This window comes from Tachyglossus aculeatus, chromosome 2, assembly GCF_015852505.1.
Source record: "Tachyglossus aculeatus isolate mTacAcu1 chromosome 2, mTacAcu1.pri, whole genome shotgun sequence".
In the NCBI taxonomy this organism is placed as follows: Eukaryota; Metazoa; Chordata; class Mammalia; order Monotremata; family Tachyglossidae; genus Tachyglossus; species Tachyglossus aculeatus.
This window is the reverse complement of record NC_052067.1, coordinates 3,000,236-3,027,672: the sequence shown is the minus strand read 5'-3', so window position 1 is coordinate 3,027,672 and position 27,437 is coordinate 3,000,236. Positions and strand designations below refer to the sequence as shown.

Sequence of the window (27,437 nt, the reverse complement as noted above, 5' to 3'; positions counted from 1 at the left end):
TCTGATAAATATGATTGATCGACTGCTTTTTGTACAACTCATTTCTTAAAACAGCCCTGGGAGTTGGGCTGGCGTTCTTTCCTTTTGTAAGCAGAAGAGAAGGCGGTCACGTAATATTCTCCATGGACTAGACCTCAACTCTCAATCACAAATAATAATAACAATATCATGAAAAAGGTACTTATTAAGTGATTACCACGCACAGTGCCAAGTGCTGGGATAAATACTAATTAGATCGGACGTGTTCCCGTCCCACCCTGGACTTGGTCTAAGAAGGAGGAAGAACACGTATCGTAATCCCATTTCATAGAGGAAGAAACTGAGGCCCAGAGAGGTTAGGTGACTTGCCCAGGTGAAGTGAAGAAGCAGCAGCAGAAGCAGCGAAGCAGTGGGGCTCAGTGGAAAGAGCCCGGGCTTTGGAGTCAGACGTCATGGGTTCAAATCCCGGCTCCGCCATTCATTCATTCATTCAATCATATTTATTGAGTGCTTACTGTGTGCATAGCACTGTACTAAGCGCTTGGGAAGTCCAAGTAGGCAACATATAGAGACGATCCCTACCTGACAGCAGGCTCACCAACTGTCAGCTGTGTGACTTTGGGCAAGTCACTTAACTTCTCTGGGCCTCAGTTACCTCATCTGTAAAATGGGGATTAAGACTGTGAGCCCCCAATGGGACAACCTGATCACCTTGTAATAATAATAATAATAATAATGGTATTTGTTAAGCGCTTACTATGTGCAAAGCACTGTTCTAAGCGCTGGGGGGGATACAAGGTAATCAGGTTGTCCCACGTGAGGCTCACAGTCTTCATCCCCATTTTATTCATTCATTCAATCGTATTTATTGAGCGCTTACTGTGTGCAGAGCACTGGACTAAGCGCTTGGGAAGTACAAGCTGGCAACATAGAGAGACGGTCCCTACCCAACAGTGGGCTCACAGTCTAGAAGGGGGAGACAGACAACAAAACAAAACATATTAACCAAATAAAATAAGTAGAATAAATGTGTACAAGTAAAATAGAGTAATAAATCCGTACAAACATATATACATATATACAGGTGCTGTGGGGAAGGGAAGGAGGTAAGGCGGGGGGGGTGAGTTACCTCAGATGAGGTAACTGAGGCCCAGAGGAGTGAAGTGACTTGCCCAAAGTCACACAGCTGACAAGCGGCAGAGCTGGGATTAGAACCCACAATCTCTGACTCCCAAGCACGGGCTCTTTCCACTGAGCCACACAGCGCTTAGGACAGTGCTTTGCACATAGTAAGCGCTTAATAATAATAATGATGATGATGGCATTTATTAAGCACTTACTATGTGCAAAGCACTGTTCTAAGCGCTTAATAAATGCCATCATTAGTGTTATTATTATTAGTGGGAAAGGTGGGCTTAGAACCTGGGTCTCCTGACTCCTGTGCCAATCAATCAAGCATATTTATTGAGCGCTTACTGTGTGCAGAGCACTGTACTAAGCGCTTGGGAAGTATAAGTTGGCAACATCTAGAGACGGTCCCTACCCAACAACGGGCTCACAGTCTAGAAGGGGGAGACAGAGAACAAAATAAAACATGTGGACGGGTGTCAAGTCGTCAGAACAAATAGAATTAAAGCTGGTAATTGAGGCCCAGAAAAGCAATAATAATGACGGTATTTGTGAAGCACTTACCACGTGCGAAGCACTGTTCTAAGCGCTGTGGGGGGATACAAGGTGATCAAGTTGTCCCACGTGGGGCTCACAGCGTGGCTCAGTGGAAAGAGCCCGGGCTTTGGAGTCAGAGGTCATGGGTTCGAATCCCGGCTCCACCACATGTCTGCTGTGTGACCTTGGGCAAGTCACTTCACTTCTCTGAGCCTCAGTTCCCTCATCTGGAAAATGGGGATCACAACTGTGAGCCCCACGTGGGACAACCTGATCACCTTGTATCCCCCCCAGCGCTTAGAACAGTGCTTTGCACATAGAAAGCGCTTAACAAATGCCATCATTGTTATTATTATTATCCCCATTTTCCAGCTGAGGCCCAGAGAAGTGAGGTGGCTTGCCCAAAGTCACCCAGCGGACAAGTGGCGGAGCCGGGATTGGAACCCATGACCTCTGACTCCCAAGCCCGGGCTCTTTCCACTGAGCCACGCTGCTTTGCGTGACTTGCCCAAGGTCACCCGGCAGACGAACGGCAGAGATGGGATTAGAACCCACGCCCTTCTGACTCCAATCAATCAATCAATCAATCGTATTTATTGAGCGCTTACAGTGTGCAGAGCACTGCACTAAGCGCTTGGGAAGTGCAAGTCGGCAACACATAGGGACAGTCCCTACCCAACAGCGGGCTCACAGTCTAGAAGGGGGAGACAGAGAACAAAACCAAACATACTAACAAAATAAAATAAATAGAATAGATATGTACAAGATAAATAAATAAATAGAGTAATAAATATGTACAAACATATATACATATATACAGGTGCTGTGGGGAAGGGAAGGAGGTAAGATGAGGGGGATGGAGAGGGGGACTCCAAGGCTCGGGCTCTACCCACTAAGCCGTAGTACAGTGCCTGGCACAAAGTAAATGCTTCACAAATACCATTAATAATTAAAAAAAAAAAAGAGGGAGCGATATAATAATTTTTTTTTAAAAAAGAGGGAGCGAGCGCAGGCTGAGGGGGGAGAGCAGGTGATTGGGATTCAGGAGATCTGAGTTCCAGCTCCAGCCCGGCTGCTGGCCTGCTGTGAGACCTTGGCCAAGTCACTTCACCGCTCCGTGCTCGTTTAATAATAATAATAATAATAATGGCATTGATTAAGCGCTTACTATGTGCAAAGCACTGTTCTAAGTGCTGGAGAGGTTACAAAGTGATCAGGCTGTCCCTCGGGGGGCTCACAGTCTTCATCCCCAATTGTTGGTTGCCAATTGGCGGAGCCGGGATTTGAACCCATGACCTCTGACTCCAAAGCCCGGGCTCTTTCCACTGAGCCACACTGCTCGTTTCCTCCCCCGCTCTTCTCCTCCCTCTCAGTCTGGGGCCCTTAATAATAAGAATGAGGGTATTTGTTAAGCGCTTACTATTCATTCATTCATTCAATCGTATTTATTGGGCGTTTACTGTGTGCAGAGCCCTGTACTAAGCGCTGAGGAGGATGCTTAGAGACTTAGTGGCAAGAGCCCGGGCTTGGGTTCTAATCCCAGCTCCACCAATCAATCAATCAATCGTATTTATTGAGCGCTTACTGTGTGCAGAGCACTGTACTAAGCGCTTGGGAAGTCCAAGTTGGCAACATATAGACAGTCCCTACCCAACAGTGGGCTCACAGTCTAAAATCCCACTTATCAGCTGTGGGATTTTGGGCAAGTCCCATGGCTTCTCTGGGCCTCGGTTACCTCATCTGTAAAATGGGGATTAAGACTGTGAGCCCCAAAGGGGGCAACCTGATGACCTTGTATCTAGGAGAAGCAGCTTGGCTCAGTGGGAAGAGCCCGGGTTTTGAGTCAGAAGTCATGGGTTCAAATCCCGACGCCGCCAGCTGTGTGACTTTGGGCAAGTCACTTCTCCGGGCCTCGGTTCCCTCATCTGGAAAACGGGGATGAAGACTGTGAGCCGCCCATGGGACAACCCGATCGCCTTGTAACCTCCCTGGTGCTTAGAACAGTGCTTTGCACATAGTAAGCGCTTAATCAATGCTATCATTAGTACTCCGGCGCTTAGAACGGTGCTTGGCCCGCGGTAAGCGCTTAATCAATGCTATCATTAGTATTCCGGCGCTTAGAACAGTGCTTGGCCCACGATAAGCGCTTAACAGATCCCATCACTATTACCGTTATGTCTGCTCTGTGATGTCCTCCTTTTAGACTGTGAGCCCACTGTTGGGTAGGGACTGTCTCTCTATGTTGCCAACTTGTGCTTCCCAAGCGCTTAGTCCAGTGCTCTGCACACCGTAAGCGCTCAATAAATACGATTGATGATGATGATGATGACGCTCTGACGATTCCGCCACTATCCGGGCCGGGAACGTGGCTGCTGATTCTGTCGTCCGTCCCCTCCCGAGGGCTTCACGCCGCGCTCTGCACACAGTAACAGCGGCCAATAAGTACCACTGACTGACTGATGGGGCCCGGCGGCCTGGTGCTCAGCGAGCGCTTGACCCCCTAATTATTCTTACGGCTACAGCGTGAAACGAAGCCACGGGCATTTGACTGGGGGAAAAGGAAGGCGTCTATTGCAGCCCTGCCTTCTGCACAGGTGGGGTGTCAGCGGGTCTTAAATCTGTCACCGAGGCGTTGCTACAATTTCAAAAATGGTGCCGAACCCGTCTCTCGCCTTCTCTCCCTGCTCCCGAGCACCCCACCAAAGAGACGCCCCTAAATCAAAGAGACCCCTCTAAACACAGTCCCTTGTCCCGCTTGGGGCTCCTGGCCTCAATCCCCACTTTACAGACAAAGTCACTGAGGCCCGGAGATGATGATAATCAAAATAATGATGGCATCTGTTAAGCGCTTACTATGTGCCAAGCGCTGTTCTGGGCGCTGGGGGGGGGGGATACATGGTTATCAGGTTGTCCCCCATGGGGCTCCCAGTCTTAAGCAGTGCTCTGCGCACAGTAAGCACTCAATAAATACGATTGATTGATTAAGCAGAGAAGCAGTGTGGCTCAGTGGAAAGACCACGGGCTTTGGAGTCAGAGGTCACGGGTTCAAATCCCGGCTCTGCCAAGTGTCAGCTGTGTGACTTTGGGCAATCAATCAGTCGTATTTATTGAGCACTTACTGCGTGCAGAGCACTGTACTAAGCGCTTGGGAAGTACAAGTTGGCAACATAAGTACAAGTTGGCAAGTCACTTCACTTCTCTGGCCCTCAGTCACCTCATCTGTAAAATGGGGATTAAGACTGTGAGCCCCCTGCGGGACAACCTGATCACCTTTATAACCTCCCCAGCGCTTAGAACAGTGCTTTGCACATAGTAAGCGCTTAATGAATGCCATCATTATTATTAATCCCCAGTTTCCAGATGAGGTAACTGAGGCCCAGAGAAGTGAAGTGCCTTGCCCAAAGTCACACAGCAGACAAGTGGCGGAGCCAGGATAATAATAATAATAATACTAATAGTAATAATAATAATAATAATAATAATAATAATAATAATAATAATAATAATGACGGCATTTGTTAAGCACTTACTATGTGCAAAGCACTGTTCTAAGCGCTGGGGGGATACAATGGGATCAAGCTGTCCCACATGGGGCTCACAGTCTTAATCCTCATTTTACAGATGAGGTACCTGAGGCTCAGAGAAGTTAAGTGACTTGCCCAAGGTCACACAACAGACATGTGGTGGAGCCAGGATTCGAACCCATGACCCCTGACTCCCAAGCCCGGGCTCTTTCCACTGAGCCACGCTGCCTCTCTAAGCTGAGATGTGAAGCGGGCTCTACCCAGTAGATTGTGTAGGCGGATATGGATTGTGTACATGATTGTCCAACTTGTACTTCCCAAGCGCTTAGTACAGTGCTCTGCACACAGTAAGCGCTCAATAAATACGATTGATTGATTGATTGATTGATTGTGTATCTGCGTGGGGGCTGGGGGGAGAAAGTGGGGGAAAAGAGCGAGAAAGAAACGGGGGAAAGAGATCAGTACTGGGAATATTAACGTCCATCTCCCCCCTTCGGACTGTCAGCTTGTTGTGAGTTGGGACCATGTCCAATTAATGTTCTCTGTCCTCCCCCAAGTGCTTAGACTAGTGTTCCGCACACCGTAAGTGCGTAGTACATACGGTTGAATGAATGAATCAATCAATCAATCATATTTATTGAGCACTTACTATGTGCAGAGCACTGTACTAAGCGCTTGGGAAGTACAAATTGGCAAAATATAGAGACAGCCCCTACCCAACAGTGGGCTCACAGTCTAAAAGGGGGAGACAGAGAATAAAACCAAACATACTAACAAAATAAAATAAATAGGATAGAGATGGACAAGCAAAATAAATAAATAGAGTAATAAATATGTACAAGCATATATACATATATACAGGTGCTGTGGGGAAGGGAAGGAGGTAAGATGGGGGGATGGAGAGGGGGACGAGGGGGAGAGGAAGGAAGGGGCTCAGTCTGGGAAGGCCTCCTGGAGGAGGTGGGCTCTCAGCAGGGCCTTGAAGGGAATGAATGAGCCTGGAAGTTCCACTTTAACACGGGAAGCAGAGCGGCTTAGTGGAAAGAGCCCGGGCTTGGGAGTCAGAGGAGGTGGGTTCCAATCCCGCCTCCACCACTGATCGGCTGGGTGACCTTGGGCAAGTCACTTCTCTGTGCCTCAGTTCCCTCACCTGGAAAATGGGGATTAAAAGTGTGAGCCCCACATGGGACCACCTGAGTACCCTGTATCTACCCCGGTGCTTGGAACAGCGCCTGGCACATTGTAAGCGCTTAACAAATACCATCATTATTATTATTATTAAATAGAGAAGCAGAAAAGAATCAGAGCCATCAGACTGAAGAGGGAAACCAAAACTGTTGGGCCCGGAATTAGGGTCTCCCCGCCCCCGTGGCCCCCCATTCATTCATCCATTCATTCAATCTTATTTATTGAGCACTTACTGTGTGCAGAGCACTGTACTAAGCGCTTGGGAAGTCCAAGTTGGCAACATATAGAGACGGTCCCTACCCAACAGCGGGCTCACAGTCTAGAAGGGTTCCCCATTTCTAACCGTCCGGGTTGGGGCAGGCAATTGGGTCCCCACCCCCCCAACCTTTGTCCTCCACCTACTCGACCTCTGGGAAACACGGCAAGCAATTCTGCAATTTATTATTATATCCGTAATAAATTATAGCTGCAACATATTTATAACATTATACTTGTAACTTATATTTGTAACTTATCTCTAACTTATTGTATCTATGTCATTGTGTATCTATAACTTCTTTTGTACCTGTAACTTCTTTTGTTACTGTAAAATTTCTTTTGCATTTGTAACTTCTTCTATCTGTAATTTATTTCTTAATATTGCCTGTCTCCCCCTCCAGACTGTTAAGCTTGTTGCTGGCAGGGAATGTGTCTGTTATATTGTTCTGCTGTCCTCTCCCAAGCGCTTAGTACAGTGCTCCGCACACAGTAAGTGCTCACTAAATACAACTGATGGATTGAATTTCACTATTCCTGAAGTCATTTGCTTTGAAAAAGAGTGTCACGTTGGAATGAGGGGGGGGGACGGGTCCCAAGGGCAACCCAATTCCCAATTTGGAAGCCGCTTTGGGGCTCGGGGGAGGAGGAGAGGGGGGGGGGGGAGGAGGAGGGGGAGGAGGAGGAGGAGGAGGAGGGGGGAGGAGGAGGAGGAGGAGCCGAAGAAGAAGAAGAAGAAGAAGAAGAAGAAGAAGAAGAAGAAGAAAAGAGAAGAGAAGAAGAGAAGAGAAGAAAAGAAGAGAAGAAAAGAAGAAAAGAGGAGAAGAAAAGAAGAGAAGAAAAGAGAAGAAAAGATGAGAAGAAAAGAAAAGAAAAGAAGAAGAAAAAAGAAGAAGAGAAGAAGAAGAAGAAGAAGAAGAAGAAGAAGAAGAAGAAGAAGAAGAAGAAAAGGAGGAGAGGAGTAGGAGGAGGAGGAGAAGGAGAGGAGGAGGAGAAGGAGAGGAGGAGGAGGATGGGAGGAGGATGGGAGGAGGGGAGGAGGAGGAGCATGGGGAGGAGGAGGATGGGAGGAGAAGGAGGAAGAGAAGAAGAAGGAGTAGTAGGAGAAGGAGGAGGAGGAGGAGAAGGAGAAGAAGAAAGAGAAGAAGAGAAGAAGAAGAAAAGAGAAGAAGAAAAGAAAAGAAGAGAAGAAGAAGAAAAGAGGAGAAGAAAAGAGGAGAAAAAAGAAGAGACGAAAAGAGAAGAAAAGAAGGAAAGAAGAGAAGAAAAAAGAAAAAGAAGAAAAGAAGAGAAGAAGAAGAATCAATCAATCAATCAATCGTATTTACTGAGCGCTTACTATGTGCAGAGCACTGGACTAAGCGCTTGGGAAGTACAAATTGGCAACACATAGAGACAGTCCCTACCCAACAGTGGGCTCACAGTCTAAAAGGGGGAGACAGAGAACAGAACCAAACATACCAACAAAATAAAATAAATAGGATAGAAATGTACAAGTAAAATAAATAAATAAATAAATAAATAGAGTAATAAATATGTACAACCATAGAAGAAGAAGAAGAAGAAGAAGAAGAAGAAGAGGAGGAGGAGGAGGAGGAGGAGGAGGAGGAGGAGAGGAGGAGGAGAAGAGGAGGAGAAGATGAGAGGAGGGGGGAAGGGAGGAGGAGGAAGAGGAAGCAGAGGGTGGCCCATGCAGCTGGCACCTGACTGGCGGTGACCTCGGCTGCTTGCGTAAGCAGGCTGGCGCATCCGGCAGAGGGCCGGGGCTCCGGGGCCCCAGGGCCTCCCGCCCCCGGATCCCCAGGGCCCCAGGATCATCCCCGGATGGCCCCCGGATCCCCAGGGTCCCCCCACCCCCGGATGCCCAGGGCCTGGGGACCCCCCAACGGCAGCCGGCAAATGGAGGCACTGGGCGCTGGGCTCAGCTCCCCTGCCCTCCCCCCTTCTCCTGACAGCCCGTCGGCGTTGGGTAGGGACCGTCTCTATCTGCTGCCAAACTGGACTTTCCAAGCGCTTAGTACAGTGCTCTGCACACAGGAAGCGTTCAATAAATACAACTGAATGAATGAATGAATACATAGAATAGTAATAATAATGATGATGGCATTTATTAAGCGCTTCCTATGTGCAAGGCACTGTTCTAAGCGCTGGGGAGGTTACGAGGTGATCAGGTTGTCCCACGTGGGACTCACAGTCTTCATCCCCATTTTACAGATGAGGGAACTGAGGCCCAGAGAAGTGAAGTGACTTGCCCAAAGTCACACAGCTGAGAAGTGGCAGAGCTGGGATTTGAACCCATGACATCTGACTCCAAAGCCCATGCTCTTTCCACTGAGCCACGCTGCTTCTCAGATATATACACATCAGAATAATAATAACAACAATGTAAGTATTTGCTAAGCACTTACTATGTGCCAAGCACTGTTCTAAGTGCTGGGGGGGGGGGGCGGGGGGGATACAAGGCGATCAGGTTGTCCCATGTGGGGCTCACAGTCTTCAGCCCCATTTTACAGATGAGGGAACTGAGGCCCAGAGAAGTGAAGTGACTTGCTCAAGGTCACACAGCACACGAGTGGCGGAGCCAGGATTAGAACCCATAATAATGGCATTTATTCAGCGCTTACTATGTGCAAAGCACCATTCTAAGCGCTGGGGAGGTTACAAGGTGATCAGGTTGTCCCACGGGGGGCTCACAGTCTTAATCCCCATTTGACAGATGAGGTAACTGAGGCCCAGAGAAGTGAAGTGACTTGCCCCAAATCACAGAGCTGACAATTGGCAGAGCAGGGATTTGAACCCATGACCTCTGGCTCCCCAGCCCGTGCTCTTTCCACTGAGCCATACATCAGGCATCAATATCAATCAATCAATCGTATTTATTGAGCACTTACTGTGTGCAGAGCACTGTACTAAGCGCTTGGGAAGTACAAGTTGGCCACGTATAGAGACAGTCCCTACCCAACAGTGGGCTCACAGTCTAAAAGGGGGAGACGGAGAACAAAACCAAACATACTAACAAAATAAAATAAATAGAATAGATATGTACAAGTAAAATAAATAGAGCAATAAATATATACAGATATACAGGTATACATATATACATATATATATATTTATCAATATAAATAAATAGAATTATAGATACGCACATATATACACCAGTGCTGTGGGGTGGGGGGGGGGGTAGATAAAGGGAGAGAATCGGGGTGATGGGGAGGGGAGGAGGAGCTGAGGAAAGGGGGGCTTAATCTGGGAAGACCTCCTGGAGGAGGTGAGCCTTCAGCAGGGCTTTGAAGGGGGGAATATTAATTGTTCTACGGTAATTCATTCAATCGCATTTATCGAGCGCTGTGTGCAGAGCACTGTACTAAGCGCTGTCCTCTTCCAGGCGCTTAGCACAGCGCTCCGCACCAGTAAGCACTCGATGAATACGACTGAATGCATCCACTGAGAGTTCGACGCTTAGTACCTTGCTCTGTGCAGTCAGCGCTCAATAAATACGACTGAATATGTATATATGTATATACCATGTATATATGGTTGTACATATTTATTACTTTATTTATTTATTTATTTATTTATTTTACTTGTACATTTCTATCCTATTTATTTTATTTTGTTGGTATGTTTGGTTCTGTTCTCTGTCTCCCCCTTTTAGACTGTGAGCCCACTGTTGGGTAGGGACTGTCTCTTTGTGTTGCCAATTTGTACTTCCCAAGCGCTTAGTACAGTGCTCTGCACATAGTAAGTGCTCAATAAATACGATTGATTGATTGATTGATTGACTGAATGAATGAAAGAAAGAACCTTGGCCTTTGGAATTCCCGAAAGTCCGATCCAACAGGAAGGAGGATCCCAAGCCGAACCGGTCGAGGTGGAAGGAATCACGGCTCTTCCCTAGAACGAGATAAACTGGTGTTTAGCAGGGATTACCTTAATCAGTCTTTACACAGTTCGCCGGGGCATGACGTGAGGAGATTTCGCGCTCGGCTGAACTTGCTGAACGCCCTCTCCCCGAAAACCAGTCCTGTAAGCAGGGTTTTGTGGGTGCCCCTCCCTCCGGGAATTCGATTAGCCACTGTAATTTTTATAACCGGCACCTGTGCGTATGTTTGTACAGATTTACTGCCCCATTTATTTTACTTGTACATATTTACTATTTATTTTGTTAATCATCATCAGTCGTATTTATTGAGCGCTTACTGTGTGCAGAGCGCTGTACTAAGCGCTTGGGAAGTCCAAGTTGGCACCATGTAGAGACGGGCCCTACCCAACAGTGGGCTCACAGTCTAAAAGATGTGCAGATAGCTTTAATTCTATTTATTCTGACGATTTTCTGACACCTATCTCCGTGTTTTGTTCTGTTGTCTGTCTCCCCCTTCTAGACTGTGAGCCCGCTGTTGGGTAGGGACCGTCTCTATATGTTGCTGACTTATCAATCAATCAATCAATCGCATTTATTGAGTGCTTACTGTGTGCAGGGCACTGGACTAAGCGCTTGGGAAGTACAAGTCGGCAACACATACAGTCCCTACCCAACAGCGGGCTCGCAGTCTAGAAGGGGGAGACAGAGAACAAAACCAAGCATACTAACAAAATAAAATAAATAGAATAGATCATCATCAATTGTATTTATTGAGCGCTTACTGTGTGCAGAGCACTGTACTAAGCGCTTGGGAAGTACAAGTTGGCAACATATAGAGACAGTCCCTGCCCAACAGTGGGCTCAAAGTCTAACAGAGTGGGCTCACAGTCTAAAAGAATAGATATGTACAAGATAAATAAATAGAGTAATAAATATGTACAAACATATATACAGGTGCTGTGGGGAAGGGAAGGAAGTAAGATGGGGGGGATGGAGAGGGGGACAAGCGCTTAGTACAGTGCTGGGCACACAGTAAGCGCTCAATAAATACGACTGAATGAATGAATAACGAGGCACCTCCACCCTCTGCCTTGCTCTGCACACGGTAAGCGCTCAGTAAATACTGAATAAATGAATAAATAGCGAATGAATGGACTGGGGTCGATCGGTCCATCGGTGGTGTGCGTTGAGCCCTGACTCTGCGCGGAGCGCTGTGCTAAGCCCTTCAGGGAATAAGCGCTAGACTTGTCAGCTCGTTGTGGGCCGGGAATGTGTCTGGTTATTGGACTCTCCCAAGCGCTCCATACGGTGCTCTGCACACGGTAAGGGCCTGATAAATACGGCAGCTCCGCCGCCTGTCAATCAATCAATCAATTGTATTTATTGAGCGCTTACTATGTGCAGAGCACTGTACTAAGCGCTTGGGAAGTACAAATTGGCAACACATAGAGACAGTCCCTACCCAACAGTGGGCTCACAGTCTAAAAGGGGGGGACAGAGAACAGAACCAAACATACCAACAAAATAAAATAAATAGGATAGAAATGTACAAGTAAAATAAATAAATAAATAAATAAACAGAGTAATAAATATGTACAACCATATATACATATATACAGGTGCTGTGGGGAAGGGAAGGAGGTAAGATGGGGGGATGGAGAGGGGGACGAGGGGGAGAGGAAGGAAGGCGCTCAGTCTGGGAAGGCCTCTTGGAGGAGGTGAGCTCTCAGCAGGGCCTTGAAGGGAGGAAGAGAGCTAGCTTGGCGGAGGGGCAGAGGGAGGGCATTCCAGGCCCTGTCAGCTGTGTGACTTTGGGCAAGTCACTTAACTTCTCTGTGCCTCAGTTACCCCATCGGTCAAATAGGGATGAAGACTGTGAGTGCCACTTGGGACAACCTGATCACCTTGTATCCTCCCCAGCGCTTAGAACAGTGCTTGCCACATAGTGAGCGCTTAACAAATACCAACAATATTATCATTATTACTGAGTGAATGAATAAGCTCATTGTGGGCAGGGAATGTGTCTGCTTATTGTTGTACTGGACTCTTCCAAGCGCTCACAACAGAGCTCTGCACACAGTAAGCATTTAATAAATGCTTACTGTATATATGTTTGTACATATTTATTACTCTATTCATTTATTTTACTTGTACATATCTATTCTATTTATTTTATTTTGTGAGTATGTTTGGTTTTGTTCTCTGTCTCCCCCTTTTAGACTGTGAGCCCACTGTTGGGTAGGGACCGTCTCTATATGTTGCCAACTTGGACTTCCCAAGCGCTTAGTGCAGTGCTCTGCACACAGTAAGCGCTCAATAAATACGATTGATTGATGGACTGATTAATAAATGACTGAATGAATGAATAAGCTCGTTGTAGGCAGGGAATGTGTCTGTTTATTGTTCTGTTGTGCTTTCCCAAGCGCTTAGTACAGTGCTCTGTGCACAGTAAGCGCTCAATATATACAATTGAATGAATGAATGAATAAGCTCATTATGGGCAGCGAATATGTCTGTTTATTGTTCTGCTGTAATAATAATAATTTTGGTATTTAAGTGCTTACAACGTGCCAAGCACTGTTCTAAGCGCTGGGGTAGATACAAGCTGATCAGGTTGTCCCACGTGGGGCTCACAGGCTTAACCCCCATTTTACAGATGAGGGAACTGAGGCCCAGAGAAGTGAAGTGACTTGCTCAAAGTCACAGCTGACAAGCGGTGGAGCCTAGATTTGAACTCATGACCTCTGACTCCCAAGCCTGTGCTCTTTCCACTGAGCCACGCTGCTTCTCACGCCGCTGCTGAACTCATCATCAATCGTATTTATTGAGCGCTTACTATGTGCAGAGCACTGTACTAAGCGCTTGGGAAGTACAAATTGGCAACATATAGAGACAGTGCCTACCCAACAGTGGGCCCACAGTCTAAAGCGCTTAGTCTCCCAAGCGCTTAGTACAGTGCTCTGCCCACAGTAAGCACTCAATAAATACGACCGAATGGACGAATAGGCTCGTTGTGGGCCGGGAATGTGTCCGGTTATTATTCTATTGGACTTGCCCAAGTGCTTAGTACAGTGCTCTGTGCACAGCAAGCGCTCAATAAATACGACTGAATCCATGAAGACTGAAACCCAAATCGGTGGAGCGGAGGCCAATTGGGAGAACGTTGCTACCGCTGAGGTTTGCCTACAGAACCCGACATCGAGACTGTTGGAGAGGCAGCGTGGCTCAGTGGAAAGAGCCCGGGCTTGGGAATCATCATCATCATCATCATCATCAATCGTATTTATTGAGCGCTTACTATGTGCAGAGCACTGTACTAAGCGCTTGGGAAGTACAAATTGGCAACACATAGAGACAGTCCCTACCCAACAGTGGGCTCACGGTCTAAAAGGGGGAGACAGAGAACAAAACCAAACATACTAACAAAATAAAATAAATAGGATAGATATGGACAAGTAAAATAAATAAATAAATAGAGTAATAAATCTGTACAAACATCTATACATATATACAGGTGCTGTGGGGAAGGGAAGGAGGTAAGATGGGGGGGATGGAGAGGGGGAGAGGAAGGAAATCAGAGGTTGTGGGTTCTAATCTCAGCTCTGCCACTGTCATTCATTCATTCTATCATATTTATTGAGCACTTACTGTGTGCAGAGCACTGGACAAGTTGGCAACATCCCTACCCGACAGCAGGCTCACAGCCTAGAAGGGGCAGACAGACAACAAAACAAAACATACTAAGAAAATAAAATAAACAGAATAGATATGTACAAGTAAAATTTGCCACTCGTCTGCTGTGTGACTCTGGGCAAGTCACTTCACTTCTCTGTGCCTCAGTTACCACATCTGGAAAATGGGGATTGAAAGTGTGAGCCCCACGTGGGATGACCTGATTACCTTGTATCCTCCCAGCGCTTAGGAGAAGCAGCGTGGCTCAGTGGAAAGAGCCTGGGCTTTGGAGTCAGAAGTCACAGGTTCAAATCCTGGCTCTGCCAATTGTCAGCTGTGTGACTTTGGGTAAGTCACTTAACTTCTCTGTGCCTCAGTTCCCTCATCTGTAAAATGGGGATGAAGACTGTGAGCCCCACGTGGGACAACCTGATCATCTCTGTAACCTCCCCAGCACTTAGAACAGTGCTTTGCACATAGTAAGTGCTTAATAAATGCCATCATTATTATTATTATTAGGACAGTGCTTAGCACATAGTAAGAGCTTAACAAATACCATCGTTATTATTATTATCATATTTTTTTAACAGGACTGGCGTTTTCAATCAGGCGGTCAGTGGGATTTATTGAGCGCTTAAAGCTGTAAGCGTTTGGGAGAACGCCACACAACAGGGTTGGTAAACCCGAGTCCTGCCCACAAGGAGAAGCAGAGAAGCAGCGTGGCTCAGTGGAAAGAGCCCGGGCTTTGGAGTCAGAGGTCATGGGTTCAAATCCCGGCTCCGCCACTTGTCAGCTGGGTGACTTTGGGCACGTCACTTCACTTCTCTGGGCCTCAGTTGGAAAATGGGGATTAAGTCTGTGAGCCGCACGTGGGACAACTTGATTACCTTGTACCTACCCCAGCGCTTAGAACGGTGCTTTGCACATAGTAAGCGCTTAATAAATGCCATCATTAAGGAGCTTGCAGCCTATAAGGGGAGACAGACATTAACATAAATTATAGATGAGGGGAAAGAGTACAGTAAAAAGATCCTAAATGCTGTGGGGCTGGGGGAAGGATTCATTCAATCATATTTACTAAGCACTTATGGTGTGCAAAGCAATGTACTAAACGCTTGGGAGAGGACAATATAACAACAAATAGGCACATTCCTGCCCACAACAAGCTCACAGTCCATTCATTCATTCAAACATATTCACTGAGCGCTTAGTGTGTGCACAACAGTGGACTAAGCACTTGGAGAGTACAATTCGGCAACAAATAGAGACAATCCTTACCCCAAAACGGGCTCCCGGTCTAGAAGCGGGGGAGACAGACAACAAAACAAAGCAAAACAAATAAGACAGGCAAGTCCTTACTATGTGCCAGGCACTGTACTAAGCACTGGAGAGACGGACATGACTATAAATAAACAGCTAAAGAAATAAATTGCAGATATAGACCTATGTGCTGTGGGGAATGGGAGGGAGGATAAATGAAAGAGCAAGTCAGGGTGACACTTGTTGACTTATTTGTCTCTATATGTTACCAACTTGGACTTCCCAAGCGCTTAGTACAGTGTTCTGCACACGGTAAGCGCTCAATAAATATGATTGATTGATTGATTTGGATGCCTGTCTCCCCCCTTCTGGTCTGTGAGCCCGCTGTGGGCAGGGAATGTGTCTGTTTATTGTTGTATTGTACTTTCCAAGCGCTTAGTACAGTGCTCTGCACACAGTAAGTGCTCAAGGAATATGACTGAATGAATGACACAGAAGGGAGTGGGAGAAGAAGAGAGGAGGGCTTAGTCAGGGAAGGCTTCTTGGAGGAGATGGGCCTTCAAAAAAGGCTTTGAAGAGGGGGGGAGAAATAATCTGTCTGCTATGAGGAGGGAACAAGATTAGTCTAGAGAACTGCACTGTATACATTCATTCAGTCACCATCCCCACAGCACCTGTATATATGTTTGTACATATTTATTACTCTATTTTACTTGTACATATCTATTCTATTTATTTTATTTTGTTAGTACGTTTGGTTTTATTCTCTGTCTCCCCCTTTTAGACTGTGAGCCCACTGCTGGGTAGGGACTGTGTCTATATGTTGCCAACTTGTACTTCCCAAGCGTTTAGTCCAGTGCTCTGCACACAGTAAGCACTCAATAAATACGATTGATTGATATTTGAGCGCCACTCTGTGCAGAGCACTGGACTAAGCGCTTGGGAGAGGACAACAGAACAGACACATTCCCTGCCCACGATGAGTCTGCAGTCTATTCATTCATTCATTCAATCGTATTTATTGAGAGCTTACTGTGTGCGGAGCACTGTACTAAGCGCTTGGGAAGTACAAGTTATTTATTTATTTTACTTGTACATATCTATTCTATTTATTTTATTTTGTTAGTATGTTTGGTTTTGTTCTCTGTCTCCCCCTTTTAGACTGTGAGCCCACTGTTGGGTAGGGACTGTCTCTATATGTTGCCAACTTGGACTTCCCAAGCGCTTAGTACAGTGCTCTGCACACAGTAAGCACTAAATAAATACGACTGATTGATTGATTGATATTTGAGCGCCACTCTGTGCAGAGCACTGGACTAAGCGCTTGGGAGAGGACAACAGAACAACAGAACAGACACATTCCCTGCCCACGATGAGTTTGCAGTCCATTCATTCATTCATTCAATCGTATTTATTGAGAGCTTACTGTGTGCGGAGCACTGTACTAAGTGCTTGGGAATTACAAGTTGGCAACATATGGAGACGGTCCCGACCCAACATCAACATCATCATCATCAATCGTATTTATTGAGCGCTTACTGTGTGCAGAGCACTGTACTAAGTGCTTGGGAAGTACAAGTTGGCAACATATGGAGACGGTCCCGACCCAACAGTGGGCTCACAGTCTAGAAGATCATATTTACTGAGCGCTTACTGTGTGCACAGCACTGTACTAAGCGCCTGGGAAAGTAGAATATGGCAACAGAGACAATCCCTGCCCACAAAGAGCTGACAGTTTGGAGGAGTGGACTGAAGGGTGATGGAGAGGGGACGGCAGAGAGTCCTAACAGAGGGGGCTTAGAGGAGGGGTGATTTTAGGGGGGCTTTAAAGGTGGGGAGAGCGGGAGTCTGTGGGATGTGAGGAGGGAGGGCGTCCCAGGCCGGAGGCGGGACGGTGGCGAGATGGAGGCCCAGGGAGAAGGTTGGCATTCGGAGAGCCAAGTGTGTGGGCTGGGTTGGAAGGAGGGGGCAACCTGATGGACGACCTTAAAGCCAAAGGAGATGAGTGTCTGTTTGATGTGGAGGTGGATGGGCAACCGCTGGAGATCATCATCATCAATCGTATTTATTGAGCGCCTACTGTGTGCAGAGATCTTGGAGGAGCGGGGTGACCTGCCCTGAACGTTTCTGTAGAAAAATGATCCGGGCAGCGGAGTGAAGCACGGACCGGAGTGGGGAGAGACGGGAGGCTGGGAGGTCGGCGAGGAGGCCGACACGGGCGGGAGAGGAGAAGGGCTTGGCCTGATGGGTTCCAGGAATGCTGTGAAGGAAGAAGGGATGGCATTTCCATGAGGGTTGAATGGGAGAGAGGAGGCCAGAAGAGTGCCAAGCTTCTGGGCACGTGAGACGGGCAGGACGGGGTTTGGCTGGGAACACGAGGAGTTCTGGACAGGTTTCCTTTGAGGGGTTGGCGGGGCATTCATTCATTCATTCAATCGTATTGATTGAGCGCTTACTGTGTGCACAGCACTGGACTGAGCGCTTGGGAAGTCCAAGGCGGCAACAGATAGAGACGGGCCCTACCCCCCCCAACGGGCTCGTCGTCTAGAAAGGGGAGACGGACAACAAAACAAAAGACGTGGACAGGTTTCAAAATCGTCAGAACAAACAGAATTATAGCTAGACGCACATCATTAACAAAATCAATAGAACAGTAAACACGTTCAAGTGGATGTCCCGAAGGCAAGAGGAAATGTGAGCCCGCAGAGACGGAGAGACGTCAAGGCTGAAGGAGATGTGCGCTTTGTGATCGCCAAATCTGCAAGCAGAAACTTTTGGTCTCTGGCTCTCATCAGCAATTTTTCTACTTCTGCAGTGGAATGGGGGGGGGAATTTTCTTGTCTTTTAAATCCCCCACACGCTAATCAGACCATCAAAAAACGGGTCTCCAAAATTAACACTCCACCAGAACGACTTTTCCGTTTTTCTGCCATGGACCGCCGACAGGACGGTATCGGGCGGATGGGGAAATCATTCCGTCTGCAGGGGAAAAATGTTTGCTTCAAGAGCCAGGAGGCCAGAGGTCTTGAAGTGGGTTTGCTTCCTTCTCGCAATGACACGTTAGCAAACAGATTAATTCATTCATCCATTCAATCGTATTTATTGAGCGCTTACTGCGTGCGGAGCACTGTACAAAGCGCTTGCCCTGTACTAAGCACTTACATAATCCATTCGGTTAAGCCGAGCTTAATCTAGTCGATTAATCAAACAGTTATATTTCTCGAGCACTAACTGTGTGCGGAGCACTGTACTAAGCACTGGAGAGGCAGCGTGGCTCAGTGGAAGGAGCCCGGGCTTGGGAGTCAGAGGTCGTGGGTTCTAATCCTGGCTCCGCCACTTGTCACCTGGGTGACTTTGGGCAAGTCACTTCACTTCTCTGGGCCTCAGTTCCCTCATCTGGAAAATGGGGATGAAGGCTGTGAGCCCCACGTGGGACAACCTGATGACCTTGTATCTCCCCCAGTGCTTAGAACAGTGCTTGGCACAGAGTAAGCGCTTAGCAAATACCAGCATGATTATTATCTTACTTCCAACTTCACGAACTCTAGCCGGCGCCGAGGGGAAACGTGTGGGAAAAACTGTCGGTTCCTTCGGCAATCTTAAACCCCGGCCGACCCTTAAGCCCTATTTCAGTCCTTCAATCGTATTTATTGAGCGCTTACTGTGTGCAGAGCACTGTACTGAGCGCTTGGGAAGTACAAATCAGCAACAGAGAGAGACGGTCCCTCCCCAACAACGGGCTCACGGTGCGTTTCGACATAGGCGGAAAGGTTTTTCTTTTGATAAAGGTGCAGGCGTCTTCCGGTAGCTGAAACGGAGTTACGCCCTGTCCAAACAGCGCCCAGCCCTCGTCACCTATCAAAGAGCCTCCCCCCCGATGTTGTTCTTTCAGGACGCCTAATCCCAGCGCGGTGTCCAACAGATGGTTAGCCGGGTACTGGGCCGCCTTTCTGGGCTCCCGTTTCCCGGGGCCCGCGGGGCCGGGAATCGCGACCTCCTTGACGTGAGGAGCCCCGGGAAAATAGCACCGTTCGGGATGTTCCCATCCGAGATTAAGGATCGTCCGCTCCGATACCTTAATTACGCAAAGTACCGGCTGTTCAGTGGGTGAAATCCGCAGTAGCAGGAGAAACCTTGGAAACCGGACCGCTGAAGAAAGGGGTAGGATGAGGCGCAAATTCCCTCATCTGTAAAATGGGGATTAAGACTGTGAGCACCAGAACGGGGACTGTGTCCAACCTGATCAGCTTGTATCACGTAATTAAGCGCTTCACAAATACCACTGTTATTACACATATGTGCCTAGCATTATTCCCAGTTGCTTTCCTTACCTGCAATTTATTATAGTGTCTGTCTCCCCCTCCCGATAATAAGAGCAAGGATCATGTCTTCTCTTTGTTAATATGTTTTGTTTTGTCGTCCGTCTCCCCCTTCTAGACTGTGAGCCCGCTGCTGGGTAGCGACTGTCTCTATATTTTGCCGATTTGTACTTCCCAAGTGCTTAGTACAGTGCTCTGCATACAGTAAGTGCTCAATAAATACGATTGAATGAATGAATGAATGAATGAATGGAAAGAGACCGGGCTTGGGAGTCGGAGGTCATGGGTTCTAATCCTGGCTCCACCACTTGTCCGCTGGGTGACTTTGGGCAAATCACCTAACTCCTCTGGGCCTCAGTTCCCTCATCTGTAAAATGGGGGTGAAGACTGTGAGCCCCATGTGGGACAACCTGATTACCTTGTATCCCCCCCAATCAATCGTATTTATTGAGCGCTTACTGTGTGCAGAGCACTGTACTAAGCGCTTGGGAAGTACAAGTTGGCAACACATAGAGACAGTCCCTACCCAACAGTGGGCTCACAGTCTAAAAGGGGGAGACAGACAACAAAACCAAACATAGTAACAAAATAAAATAAATAGAATAGATATGTACAGATGTATAGATAAGCCCAGAGCTTAGAACAGTGCTTGGCACATAGTAAGTGCTTAACAAATGCCATCATCATCATTATTATTATAGAATTGGAAAGGCCATCATCATTATTATTATTATAGAATTGGAAAGAGCCCGGGAGTCCCGGGACCTGGGTTCTAATTCCAGCTCCGCCACATGTCTGTTGTGTGACCTTGGACAAATCCCTTTTTTTATATTATTTGTTAAGCACCTAATATGTGTCAGGCACTGTTCTATGAACAAGGCACAAGCTACCTTGAGAAGCGGCATGGCCTAGTGGCTACAGCCCCCGTCTGGAGTCAGAAGGTCATGGGTTCTAATCCCGGCTCTGCCATTTGTCCGCTGTGTGACCTTGGGCTGAGTCACTTCACTTCTCCGGGCCTCAGTTCCCTCATCTGTAAAATGGGGATTGAGACCGTGGGCCCCACGTGGGACGGGGACTGCGTCTAATCTGATTTGCTTGAATCAATCAATCGTATTTATTGAGCGCTCACTGTGTGCAGAGCACTGTACTAAGCTCTTGGGAAGTACACATTGGCAACATGTAGAGACGGTCCCTACCCAACAGCGGGCTCACAGTCTAGAAGGGGGAGACAGACAACAAAACAAGACATATTAACAAAATAAATATTTATCTATCTATTTATCTATCTATCCCAGCAATTAGTACAGTGCCTGGCACACAGTAAACACTTAATACCATAATAATAATAATAATAATAATTACTGTTATTAATAAATAGGGAGGGGAAATGAGGGCTTAGTCTGGGAAGGCCTCTTGGAAGTGACCTGATTACTCCCTCCCTCAGCCTTACCCCCTTCCCCTCCCCACAGCACTTGTGCATATTTCTACATATTTGTTACTCTATTTATTTTATTAATGACGTGTGTATAGCTATAATTCTATTTCCCTATTTTGATGCTATCGATGCCTACTTGTTTCGTTGTCTGTCTCCCCCCTTCTGGCCTGTGAGCCCATTGTGGGGTAGGGACCCTCTCTATATGTTGCCGACTTGGACTTCCCAAGCGCTTAGTCCAGTGCTCTGCACAGAGTAAGCGCTCAATAAATGCGACTGAATGAATAAGATGATCCCTTCCTCTGTTACCTTCAGAAAATCGGATGCCCTTCCACCTCCTGAGGCTGACCTAATGATATCAAAATAGCTGCGGTACTGGTGAAGCGCCCACTCTGCACCAAGCCCTGCGCTGAGCGCTAGGATAGATGCCTCCCAATCGGCGTAGGGATGATCCCTGCCGTACGCCGGGGTTCACTGGCCAAAAGGGAGGGAAAACAGAGCGTTTCTCCCCGTTTTACACACGATGACCTCGTCGGCAATAAGCAGGAAAAAAAAAGGCACATTCTGCCCGCTCCTCGTAAAGAGGAGACGCTGCAAAGGAATAGCATTCATTCAATCGCATTTATTGAGCGCTTACTGTGTGCAGAGCACTGGACTAAGCGCTTGGGAAGTACAAATCGGCAACTTATAGAGACAGTCCCTACCCAACAACGGGCTCACAGTCTAGAAGTGGGGAGGAGACGGTCAATCAATCAATCAATCAAACTTAATGAGCGCTTACTGTGTGTTCTATTGATTTGATTTTGTTAGTATGTTTGGTTTTGTTCTCTGTCTCCCCCTTCTAGACTGTGAGCCCGCTGTTGGGTAGGGACCGTCTCTAGATGTTGCCAATTTGTACTTCCCAAGCGCTTAGTCCAGTGCTCTGCACGTAGTAAGCGCTCAATAAATACGATTGATGATGACGATGCAGAGCACTGTACTAAGCACTTGGGAAGTACAGGTTGGTCCCTACCCAACAACGGGCTCCCAGTCGAGAAGCGGGGGAGACAGACAACAAAACAGAACACGTAGACAGGCGACAATACCATCAGAATAAATAGAAGTATAGCTATAGCCACATCATTAATAGAATAAATAGAGTAATAAATATGTTCAAATAAAATAAATAAATAAAATAAATAAAATAAAAATAAAAAATAAAAAATAAATAAAATAAATAAATAAGGTAAATAGCAAGATGGAGAAACCTATGGGCCACTGCCCGGGTAGCCCTAGTAACCTTCTTTCTCCGGAACCGCTACGAAAATCCAACCTCAAGGACGAAAACCCTGCGACGCAAGGGAACGGAATTCCCGGGAACTAAATTTTCCTGCTCCTTGGAGGGGAAATCTGCATCACGCCAGTGTCTCTCAGACTTCCCCAACCCCGCTGATTTAAAAGGATGTTTTTTTACCCTCTTTATGGAGACCCTTTGAGTCACCCCACCCTCTGTCCCACTGCCCTTTTATAATCAATCAATCAATCAATCGTATTTATTGAGCGCTTGTGTGCAGAGCACTGTACTAAGTGCTTGGGAAGTACAAGTTGGCAACATATAGAGACAGTCCCTACCCAACAGTAGGCTCACAGTCTAAAAATTATTATTATATTATTATTATATAATAATAATAATGGCATTTATTAAGCGCTCACTAGGTGCAAAGCCCTGTTCTAAGCGCTGGGGAGGTTACAAGGTGATCAGGTTGTCCCACGGGGGGCTCACAGTCTTAATCCCCATTTTACAGATGAGGTCACTGAGGCCCAGAGAAGTGAAGTGACTGGCCCAAAGTCACACAGCTGACAGCTGGCAGAGCCGGGATTCGAACCCATGAGCTCTGACTCCGAAGCCCGGGCTCTTTCCACTGAGCCACGCTGTCAATAAGCGGCATTTGTTTCGGTGGCTCCCAGCCCCTCCGGACCGCAGGCTTGTCTTTGTTTCTAATGGTACGGGTTAAGTGCTTATTACGTGTCAAGCACTGTTCCAAGCTAGAGAAGTTAGAGAAGCAGCGTGGCTCAGTGGAAAGAGCCCGGGCTTTGGAGTCAGAGGTCATGGGTTCAAATCCCGGCTCCGCCACTTGCCAGCTGTGTGACTTTGGGCAAGTCACTTCGCTTCTCTGGGCCTCAGTTCCCTCATCTGGAAAATGGGGATGAAGACTGTGAGTCCCCTCGTGGGACAACCTGATCGCCTTGTATCTCCCCTAGCGCTTAGAACAGTGCTTTGCACATAGTAAGCGCTTAACAAATGCCATTATTATTATTATTATTATTATTATTATTATTATTATTATTATTATTACAAGCGCTGGAGTAGATCCAAGTGAATTAGGTTAGACGTGGTGGGCGTCCTGCATGGGGCTCACGGTCTAAGTAGGAGGGCAAACGGACGAACGGAGAAGCAGGATGGCCTCATGGGGAGCGCCCGGGCCTGGTATTCTCACCCTGGCTCTGCCACTTGTCCACTGTGTGACCTTGGGAGAATGAACTGGCGGAGCTGGGATTTGAACCCATGACCTGTGACTCATCACCATCATCATCATCATCAATCGTATTTATTGAGCGCTTACTATGTGCAGAGCACTGCACTAAGCGCTTGGGAAGTACAAATTGGCAACATATAGAGACAGTCCCTACCCAACAGTGGGCTCACAGTCTGAAAGGGGGAGACAGAGAACAAAACCAAACATACTAACAAAATAAAATAAATAGAATAGATATGTACAAGTAAAATAAATAGAGTAATAAATATGTACAAACATATATACAGGTGCTGTGGGGAAGGGAAGGAGGTAAGATGGGGGGATGGAGAGGGGGAGAGGAAGGAAGGGGCTCAGTCTGGGAAGGCCTCCTGGAGGAGGTGAGCTCTCAGCAGGGCCTTGAAGGGAGGAAGAGAGCGAGCTCGGCGGGTGGGCAGAGGGATTGGGGGCATTCCAGGCCCGGGGGATGATGTGGGCCGGGGGTCGACGGCGGGACAGGCGAGAACGAGGTACAGTGAGGAGATTAGTGGCGGAGGAGCGGAGGGTGCAGGCTGGGCAGTAGAAGGAGAGAAGGGAGGTGAGGTAGGAGGGGGCCAGGGGATGGATGGACAGCCTTGAAGCCCAGGGTGAGGAGTTTCTGCCGGATGCGCAGATTGATTGGGAGCCACTGGAGATTTTTGAGAGGGGAGTAATATGCCCAGAGCGTTTCTGGACAAAGATAATCCGGGCAGCAGTATGAAGTATGGATTGAAGTGGAGAGAGACACGAGGATGGGAGATCGGAGAGCCCGTGCTCTTTCCACTGAGCCACGCTGCTTCTCTAGCGCTTAATACAGTACTGTGCACACAGTGAGTGCTCAGTGAATACGACTGACTGACGGACGGACAAGAAAGCCAGACAGCAAACGCACGGATGGACACGTTCACCTTCCGCCGCAGACCCATCCCCATCCTGGTGCCCACTGCTGCCCATAACGGTGGTATCTGTTAAGTGCTTATTACCAGCTTGTAATTCCCAAGCGCTTAGTACAGTGCTCTGCACACAGTAAGCGCTCAATAAATACGATTGAATGAATGAATGTGCCAGGCACTGTACTCGGCACTAGGATAGTTACAGGCTAATCGGGTTGGGCACAGTCCCTGTCCCACACAGAGCTCAACTTGTACTTCTCAAGCGCTTAGTACAGTGCTCTGCACACAGTAAGCGCTCAATAAATACGATTGATTGATTGAGGATCACGGGTAGGGAGGACCAGAGATGGAGAGGATCGTGGGTAGGGAGGACCACAGGGAGGGAGGATCACTGACCGGGAGGACCACAGGTGGGGAGGGCCATGGGTAGGGAGGATCACAGGTACGGAGGACTACGGGCGGGGGGGATCACAGGTGGGCAAGACCACAGACAGAGAGGATCACGGGTAGGGAGGACGACGAATAGGGGGGATCACAGACCGAGAGGATCACGGGTAGGGAGGACCACGGGCGGGAGGATCAGAGGTAGGAGGACTACAGGCGGGGAGGATCATGGGTAGGGAGGATCACAGACAGGGAGGACCATGGGTAGGGAGGTTCACAGATGGGGAGGACCATGGGTAGGGAGGACCATGGGAAGGGAGGATCACAGATGGGGAGGACCATGGGTAGGGAGGATCACAGATGGGGAGGGTCACAGACAGGGAGGACCATGGGTAGGGAGGGCCACGGGTAGGGAGGATCATGGGTAGGGAGGATCACGGGCAGGGAGGACCATGGGCAGGGAGCATCACGAGTAGGGAGGGGCACAGGCATGGAGGATAATGGGTAGGGAGGACCACAGGCAGGGAGGATCACGGGTAGGGAGGATCACGGGTAGGGAGGAGCACAGGCAGGGAGGATCACGGGTAGGGAGGATCATAGGCAGGGAGGCTCACGGGTAGGGAGGATCATAGGCAGGGAGGCTCACGGGTAGGGAGGACCAAAGACAGGGAGGATCACGGGTAGGGAGAATCACGGGTAGGGAGGACCAAAGACACGGAGGATCACGGGTAGGGAGGACTAAAGACAGGGAGGACCACAGGCATGGAGGATAATGGGTAGGGAGGAACACGGGTAGGGAGGACCAAAGACAGGGAGGATCACGGGTAGGGAGGCCCACTGGCAGAGCGGGGCACAGGCAGGGAGGATAACGGGTAGGGAGGACCACAGGCAGGGAGGACCACGGGCAGGGAGGATGACGGGTAGGGAGAACGATGGGCAGGGAGGATCACGGGTAGGGAGCAGCACAGGCAGGGAGGATAACGGGTAGGGAGGACCGTAGGCAGGGAGGATCACGGGTAGGGAGGACCAAAGACAGGGAGGATCACGGGTAGGGAGGGCCAAAGACAGGGAGGACCACAGGCAGGGAGGATAACGGGTAGGGAGGACCACGGGTAGGGAGGACAACAGACAGGGAGGATCAGGGGTAGGGAGGATCACGGGTAGGGAGGAGCTCAGGCAGGGAGGATAACGGGTATGGAGGACCACAGGCAGGGAGGAGCACAGGCATGGAGGATCACAGGTAGGGAGGACCAAAGACAGGGAGGATCACGGGTAGGGAGGGCCACAGGCATGGAGGATAACGGGTAGGGAGGACCATGGGCAGGGAGGGGCACAGGCAGGGAGGATCACGGGTAGGGAGGACCATGGGCAGGGAGGATCACGGGTAGGGAGAACCATGGGCAGGGAGGATCACGGGTAGGGAGGAGCACAGGCAGGGAGGATCACGGGTAGGGAGGACCAAAGACAGGGAGGATCACGGGTAGGGAGGACCAAAGACAGGGAGGATCACGGGTAGGGAGGGCCACAGGCATGGAGGATCACGGGTAGGGAGGATCACGGGTAGGGAGGACCACAGGCAGGGAGGACTACAGGCATGGAGGACTACAGGCATGGAGGATAACGGGTAGGGAGGACCACTGGCAGGGAGGATCACGGGTAGGGAGGAGCACAGGCAGGGAGGGGCACAGGCAGGGAGGATCACGGGTAGGGAGGACCATGGGCAGGGAGGATCATGGGTAGGGAGAACCATGGGCAGGGAGGATCACGGGTAGGGAGGAGCACAGGCAGGGAGGATCACGGGTAGGGAGGACCAAAGACAGGGAGAATCACGGGTAGGGAGGACCAAAGACAGGGAGGATCACGGGTAGGGAGGGCCACAGGCATGGAGGACCACAGGCATGGAGGATAACGGGTAGGGAGGATCACGGGTAGGGAGGACTACAGGCATGGAGGATAACGGGTAGGGAGGACCACAGGCAGGGAGGATCACGGGTAAGGAGGGCAACAGACAGGGAGGATGACGGGTAGGGAGGCCCATGGGCAGAGAGGGGCCCAGGCAGGGAGGCTGATGGGTAGGGAGGAGCCCAGGAGGTCCCGGGGCCCCGGGCAGCAGCGGGTCCGACCGTCCTACCTCTGTCCGTCGTCTCCGGGGGCTGCAGGGCGGAGGCCTTCCCGGAGGAGGAGGAGGAGGAGGAGGCGGAGGCCGGCCGAGGGGCGGGGCCGCCAGGGGGCGCGCGCCCGGGGGGCGGAGTCTCCTGCCCCCCCCCACCCCCACCCCCACCGCCAACCCCTACTGCGCAGCCGCGGCCGCGACCGCTAGCGCCGAAGGGACTGGAGCGGGACAGGCCTCCTACTGCGCAGCCGCAGTCCCCGCCGCCAGCTCTGACGTCACCGTGGGCGGGAGAAGGGGCGGGGCCGCGCCCTCCGGCCGCGCGCGGGGATTGGCCGCCGCCTCGGGACGGCCCCGCCC

The 27,437-nt window shown here is 49.0% G+C and overlaps 1 protein-coding gene across 1 annotated transcript in view; it reads right to left on the bottom strand.

The window, feature by feature from the left end:
* Positions 1-27,202, bottom strand: part of C1GALT1 (core 1 synthase, glycoprotein-N-acetylgalactosamine 3-beta-galactosyltransferase 1) — a 59,315-nt gene extending 32,113 nt beyond the window's left edge. Inside the window, exon 1 of the mRNA XM_038770328.1 lies at positions 27,099-27,202. The gene's annotated coding sequence lies outside the window, so the exon portion shown is untranslated. The remainder of the gene's footprint in view (positions 1-27,098) is intronic.
* Positions 27,203-27,437: the final 235 nt, after the last annotated feature.